Here is an 8,530-nt window from a genome sequence, read left to right as displayed (position 1 = left end):
ATGCACATCCTCCTTTTTTATGTCTCAGACTTGTAATCTTTATCATCGAGCCTCGACGTTGTACCAGAGGCGTCCGCTGTTACATTACTTTGTTCATCATTCGACATAGGAGGACTGGTGTAGGTTTACAAGTTAGTGGTCATATTGTCTTCAGTACATAAATATACACATAAAAACATAGCATTATGGATGTTGAGGAGTTTTTAATTACGTTTACTGAAGCAAGTTGTTCTACCTGAAAGAAAACGAAAACACGGTGAAATCGGGTTTAGATGGTAGAGTACGGTACGGAGTAGGTAGTACACAGAAAGGCTGTCTGTGTAAAATATTGGTCGGGTTCAGGTAGGGGTTGGGATTTTCCTGAAATAGAGCATGTATGTTAGCAGGTTGTGGCAATAATAATAATGTACAATAATAATGTACAGTTTTATTATATTAAAAAGAAGAAATATCATTCACCATTTACACCTACTAACTACCACAGTCCTCTGTTTTAATTTTTTTTTAAATTTTTAAATTTGAAAATCAGCATAAATACTTACAAATCTTTAAGTTAAGCATCACAATGGAACTTTTATTTTAACAGTCACCACATACCATGTACCCCTTTCGATTACAGAAAAAAAGTATATCTCGAATATATTAACATGATTTTTAAAATAATTTGAACAATTTAATTGCCCCGCTGCAGCGCCCCTCGCTCTCCCCCCCCCCCCCCCATCCCAACCACCAATAAAATTATATGTCTGAGGCGTTTAAATTAATACTAATAATTATTACTAATTTTACCAAAATATCGAAGTTGAGATCAAACGATACATAATGTGGGCTCTAAGTATAACTAAATAAAAAGTTATTTTAAAATAGTTATCACTTTATGTTGATTTCGAAACTTCCTATATATACATGGTTTCATTCCATACTATTGAGGAAAAAATCGAAAAAAATTAAAACATTAGATGCGCATATATAGAAGTAAATTCCATCCTTATCCTACCCAACGAAATATTATACACTTACGGGCATATCGTTAATAGACAATGTACCCGATATATTGTATTTGACTGAATAATTTCAACCATCGGCTAGCCATAGCTGAATCACTCTCCCTAACAAACTGTGTGTTTTCAATAAGGCCTTAATAGTTATTTTTACCACGATGTGAAATCAAGATATTATGTTGACAATACCCTGGCCACTTGACATGTCTTACTCGACATAATGGCCCAAACACATTGGGCCACAACATGGGCGGCCATAAGCAGTATAGCTTTCAACCTATGGGCCACGCCATGATGGCCCAAACACATTGGGCCACAACATGGGCGGCCATAAGCAGTATAGCTCTCAACCTATGGGCCACGATGAGGTGGCTTCTGACAAAGGTTTATGGAGGTTGTTGTAGTTTTGGTTGTACGAGACAAGGAGGCTCCTAAATGTATTTCTTTATCAGTTCATTGTCCCATGTATAGATACGATGCAACATTTTACTGTTGGCTTTGTCAACTACTCGCTCTAATAACAGGGGTAAACATAACTTATACATTGAAACTTAAATAAAATCAGCGTGTCTGATTTCAGAGTAATATTGCAATAATTGACACTTTCTACTATCACACATAATGTATTTATATCATGAGTAGGATAACATTAATTTTAACATTAACTATCACATATTTCAATTTGAATACAATTTAACTTCTACACACTAGCAAACAGTACTCACACTAATGTATCATGGAAAAACAATTGGCATATACATTCGGGTATAGCGAGCTAACCAACTTAAAAACACACACATAGAAAGACAAAAGTGGACCCACACGCTTTTGCTCTTGATATTAAATGTTGCTGTCCCATTCCTAGGATCCAAAAATATTAAGAAACATGAGACAATCAAAAGTCGCTAGCTGACCGAAATTAATTCATATGTTGTAAAAAAATATGTAATAAAGTATATGTGTCTGTATTGTGAGTTAAATATATATTTTTAAATTGTTTACGAAAAATTATTATATTTTTGCATTTTCTAAAAACACAAATACATGTATATAATTAAATTAAAAACATTAATTAATTCATTTATGGTTTATTTTTTCCGTGTGTACATGTTTTTTTTTTAATGTTATTTATTTCAACTTCGATTACTTCTGTCTCTTTTTAGTTGTTTGTTCTAATCATGTAGGGGGGGGGGGGTAATGGTGATTGCATCTGGTACTTAGTAGTATGGGTTGAGGCCAGAATAAACTGAAGAGTTAGAAAAACAGAATACTGAAAGATGGATCTAAAACAAATTGAAAAATCATACTTCATTTTAGTAGGTTATCATTTTTAGACCTAACAATTTTGAAAATAAATACGCCATGCAATCTTTTTTACAACTTACTCTGGAGCAACGATATAGTAGTTCCAGAGTATCGGGTTTGGTGATAAGGTATCGAATAATGATTGGCTGTAGTCTTGTAGCGATAGGTTAAGTTTTTGTTGGTTGGGAGTAGGACTTGAAGATGTGAGCTGGTATCGTAGTGTTGAAAAGGTGGTTAGTTTTGAGTAATCGAGGGTTGTGTAATCATAGAGTATCGAGTTGATCTTATATATGAGATTAAAATAGTTTTTTATCATAACCGAGAGATGCGTAATTGTGAGCTAAGAGTTTAGGTCGGTCCAATAGGTTAGTTGAATAGAGTTTTTGAGTAATCGTGAGTTCAGTAATCGTGTTTTGTGAATATCGAGTAGTCAAGTTGATCATTGAGAAAAATTGTCGAGATTATTGTTTGCAGTTCGAGAAAAGAAGGACGGGTACATATATGTAACATATAGTTGTCAATAAGGTAGTGGACTAAACATAACATATTACCTCACATAATTTGATCTTTAAACTCATAGCTTACTTACTAAGCGCTTAAGCATTCAGTCTAAACAACCTTGTTCAGTTGAGATAGAGAATATTTGAGACAGTGCTTTATTTGTTTACACTGTGTTTATCTTTTGGCATTTTTTTAAAGAGGCGGCTAATACAAGATGGTCTGGCCTGGAAAAAAAGTGTTACTTCCCCTATGTAAATATGAAGAAAAAAAACTTGAAAGGGAAAAAAATTCATGGCGATTGTTTACCATAATAAATAAATATGTATTTAATACAAAACTCTATATAAACAACTAATTTGCTTCAAATTTTTATGAACATTAGACTTTTAATTTGATTTTTGGTTATTTATTTAACTTTTTTGCATAGTTGTTTTAAATAATGATAACAGTAAATAACAAGAAACACTAGCTTTATTCTAAAATTTATTATATATAAAGCATTGTTCTCATCAAACCTTTTAATGAGCCTGTAATGCAAAGCTTTCTAGCCCGTTATAATATACTTGGCATGCTGCCCAGCTTCGCTTAGGCTTTCGAAATCATTGAGAATTTGAATGCTTAATTAATTCGCCCGAGGGTCGGTCTACGACCTCAAGAGTTATGAAGAGGTTCCTCCGTGGACATTTGTTTTCGATTTATAGCTCATATAAGGCGCCGGTCAGTCGATGTCAGTTTTGACCCCATCAGCGTAGACTTTTCGGCCAACCGGCCATCGTGTTAAGATCCTGCCAAATTTGAAGCGCCTGCGGCGCCGGTAAGTGCCTTATCGGACACCCGACAACTTTGCATTATACATTATAGAGATTAGCAAATTACAAAGATAAACAAAGATTTCAATAAAGTAATTAAGGCCTGAAATACTTTAGTATAGAAATCTATTGTTTGAATATATTCTAAATCTAGGTAGGGTCTACATCTGTGTAAGTCTAGTTTTTCCGTAGATCTAGATCATCTAGATCTAGATCTAGAATCCTAATAGAATTTTTTTTTTTAAGTTTAGCCCTAGCAAAATAAAAAAAAAATAGATTAACCAAGTGGACTTGGTGCGTCTCGAACCCGCACCACCTGCGTGGGTTTAAGTACACTATCATCTCCGCTACATAGGCACCTTAGAAAACACGGAGAATAAAAGACGTATTTTAAAATCTTAACTTACGCGAATATGCCTATTCTTTCAAATTAATTTTTTTTATCCCAAATTAGCCAGTTCCAAACAAAGACTTTGTATAAAATAATTATGTCTTGAAATAGTTTAGTCCTAATATAGAAATTTATTTTTGGAATAGATTCTAGAGAAGTTAGAGTCTAAATCTAGATCTTAGCGTCTACGTCTCGATCTAGTTATTGCGTAGATTTGTAGATTTAGATCTAGTCTAGATCTAGAGTCTCTAGATCTAGAATCCAAATAAATAAAATAAATTTTATGAGTTTAGGCCGGAAAAATTGTATTGTGTACATTTCATAGTGTACGTAGATCTAAATCAAATTTGAATGAAATAGTTCATTTCTTTTTATTCTAAACACGGCAGATGACGTCATTAGTTAAATGCATAAACATTAGTGACGTCACAGTTTTATGCGTTCTTTTTCACATCTATAAATGCTTTTCCGGTTGCATAAATAATATTGTTTCTCTACATTCGAATACGCCTTTATTTTTTATTTTTCTTCTTTAAATAAAATTGTGGTTATACATTTAAAACATCTACCATATTATTTTCAACAAAAGTCCGTATAAAGTTCTCGATATATCGCTGTTGATTCTGATGTGATGTCCGGCGAAAATATTTTGCGGACAGACAGAGAGAGAGAGAGAGAGAGAGAGAGAGAGAGAGAGAGAGAGAGAGAGAGAGAGAGGTGCGAACGTGGCCCATTATAGATTTAGATAAAACAAAAGTTATAATAATATATATATAAACAAAAAAAAAAGTTATAATATATTATACTTACAAATGAGGCCAACAAGGAGAGCAGAGTCCTTATAATCCTCAATGGGAGGAGGGTGGAATGTTGCCACTGCAACACAGACAGGCACCTGCCTAAAATGTGTGAGCATTTGAGGACTCGCGCTCTTGACGGCGTCCAGCTAGTAGATGGACAGTACAGGGCAATTGAGCCTTGGGATGCAAATGATAAAGAAGAAGTTAGGGAGCATCTAAGTAACAATAGACATTTCTTAAAGCATTGGGACGGTTATGATGTTGACGGAGAAAGACAAAATGAAATGCTTAGAGAAGCAAGGCTTAGAGAGGTAGAAGATGCCTTTGGAGTAAATGGCCAAACTGAAACACATCATACTACTGCAGCATCACAGCAAGTTAACGAAAGCGTTACAGCAACCACCATAGAGGCCGAAGCCATGGAGACAATAGCGACCAGATATTCCATAGTAACAGGGTCTCAAAAAGATGGGGATCAAGAACATTTGGAGGCAGTCGACGAAACAATAAATTATATTCTTCAAGATAACACTAGCTCAGAAAACATAACGAAACCGCTAAAGGAAATTAAAAGCTCACAAAGTATATCAGCCACAAAGGTATCAGGTCAACTGTCATATAGTCAAGCAATCAGTTCAAATAAAAAAAAAATTACCCACAGTAAAGCCATCTCAAAGGGTCGTGACCAGGGCCCAACGGGATAGCAAACCAACGGCTGGAAAGTTTGGCGATAAAGACCACCACCATCCAGCCCTCCAGAAACAGATGTTCGAAAGAAAACCCCAAATAATTCATGCTAACTCTGGCAACATTGAACATCAGGGGGGCTAGGGACAAAACACATTATATAAACAACATAATAAATAAACACAATATCGACATCCTACTTTTACAGGAAACTAACATTGGAACTACAGAAGAAGCAAATAAACTAGATGCATACATCGGTATCAAAAACTCACTGCACAGTACTGGTTTCAACTGCAGAGGAACCAGTATACTTTGTACATCAGACAAACACAAAATTAAAAGTACATACACGGATAAACTTGGCCGGATAGCATGCATCACATTGAATATTGACAAAACAGAAATAACAATCATCAATGTATACGCCCCAACACAAAGACAAGAACAAAAACATTTCTATCACACGCTTAATGAACTTATAAATACCGAATACAAAAACAAGACGATGCTTTTAGCAGGTGACTTTAATATGGTCATAGACGATACATACCTAATAGGGCAAGATGACAGGAAAACGAAAAGGCTAAAACACGATAAAGAACAAATTAATACATTAAACAATATAATAAAAACGACAAGCTTAAAAGACACCTACAAGAATACACATCTAAATTTCACTGAAACAACACACTACAGCAGAACACATCATAGCGCGGCTAGGCTAAACAGAATATATGCTCATGAAAGTATAACGGTAAACAAAGTAAAACACCTCGCTCAAACACTTATATTTACAGACCACAAAATAGTTAAATTCATTTAAGATGGTTTGCTGATAAAAAGAACTAATACAAAACGTCTAATTACAATCTTATTTTTAAACCTAAAATGCAAATGTGTAATTCAAAGGTGATTCAATGGATTTTTTTTTCAGTCGTTTTTGGTTGAGTGGGTTTGAGCTTTTAAGTATAGCTGAAATAAATGTTTTAATTATTATAAGCAGCAGGTATGTTATGTCGAGTACATTTAGACACAATAGATCACACATTCTTCCTTGTATGTATATCTGTGTCTGTTGCAATCCTCCCACACCTGTCTTTTTAAATTAATATTTGTCCCGTTGAGGGATCCAAAATTTTGATAAATAATTGTACCCAACATACATTTTGAGACGCTATTGAAATATATATATAACCAATTAAAAGTTAATATTAACGTTTTTATTATCGGAACTAAATTAAGATGAAATTGATAACTATTTGAAAATAAATAAATTACACATAATATCGATTAAATCAAAATTGATCCAAATAAAATTTTGTGTGAAGAGAGCGACAAATGGTATACTTTGTAATTTACGTTTTTTTTACAAGTTTATTTTGTAAAAATAGCAAATTGTAAGCTAATAGTCTCCCCTGTAATAACAAACGAAATATTAAAGGGAGGTAAAATATTGAATACGAGCCGACCCGCGGCGTATCAAATATTAATAGTTATATAATTTCATTTTTACTGGACGGTGGGGTACGAGTTTACCCTGCGTTCAGTGGGATGGAAGATAAGCCTGGTGAGAACCAAATAATAGAAGCGAACGATGCAAGTTATTCAAACCGATATCCAAGCCAGTTATTTGGCACTTGCCTTGTTGAGGCCTAACTGGCTAATGGGAGACACCTCCTGAGCCGGTGATATCCGAAAAGAAAAAAGAAAATTAAAATTAACAGCTTCTAAATTGGATTGAGATAGTCCTAGAATAATATTATTTGATTACTAATTTTACTATTCTGGCGAAACATGTGTATGTTTTTATGAATAAATATTATTTCATATTTTAAGCTATTTATTTTAAATAACAAATCAACTTTATTTTCCTTATCCTATGGTCAAAGCCCCTATGATCAAAGCCCCGCTGTGGTCAAACCCCCTATGGTCAAACCCCCTATGGTAAAAGCACCTGTGGTCAAAGATCCGCGCACCATTTTCTTCTACTTATCATATTTTAGTGTTCTTTGTTATAATAAAAAATATTTTTATAGTATTTTCTTCTTTACGGAAATGTATGATACATTTATTTTTAGTAGAAAAAAGAACCTTCTGAGAAAAAAATATTTAAAATATTTGCTAATATATCAATTGTTTTTGCCTCTTTTCTAGAAGACCCAAATATTAAAATTTAAAAATCAATAGAAAACGTGATTTAGCGTGATTGCTTCAATCTGTAGAGAACAATGTCAATATAAGTTTCATCTGTCTACTTTCTTGTTTAAAAATGAATTAATTAAAATAATTAATAGTCAACACAATTTAATTATTAAAAATGGTGGAAAAAAAACAACGAGAGGTGCATGCTATGTGGTATTTATTCCTCTCCTTTAATTTGTACTTTCTCGTATACGTAGTATAGAGGAAGTCTTGTAATCGTACGGAAAAAAAATCGAGATTTTCTCAGATCTCGACGTTTTTCACCTCCCTGAGTCAGAAAAACATAGTTTTGCAATTGTGACCGTATGTCCGTAAACGAAATTTACGAATAATGATAAACAATCCAATACAAGCCTCCATAGCCCAGTGGCTAGAGCACTGATAATGAGTCATGAGTCCAATCCTCACTAGGGGCTGTATTTTTGTTTCCTTTTACTTTCTCGTATATACGAAGTATAGAGGAAATCTTGTAATCGTGAAAAAAAAAACATAAAAAACACAAGATTTGACGTTTTACACCTCCCTGAGTCGGAAAACAGAGTTTTGCAATCTTGTCCGTATGTCTGTGTTTGTGTGTGTGTGTGTGTGTGTGTGTGTGTGTCTGTCTGTCTGTAAGCACGATAACTTGAGTACGATTACAGCTAGGTTAAGGAAATTTCATATATAAGTATTATATCAAAATCGTAGATCCGTGTCAACTTTCGAGCGATATCTGATAAACCGTAAGTTGGACTTTTTTTACTTATAATTTTTCAAAAGCCTATAACTTGAGTACTGTTTGACATAGATACATGAAATTTTACATGAAAGTAAAAGATCTAATTCTATGCC

The sequence above is a fragment of the Physella acuta genome, unplaced genomic scaffold (assembly GCF_028476545.2).
Source record: "Physella acuta isolate Inbredline_101_S28 unplaced genomic scaffold, ASM2847654v3 ptg000442l, whole genome shotgun sequence".
In the NCBI taxonomy this organism is placed as follows: Eukaryota; Metazoa; Mollusca; class Gastropoda; family Physidae; genus Physella; species Physella acuta.
Note: the sequence above shows the minus strand (reverse complement) of the source record.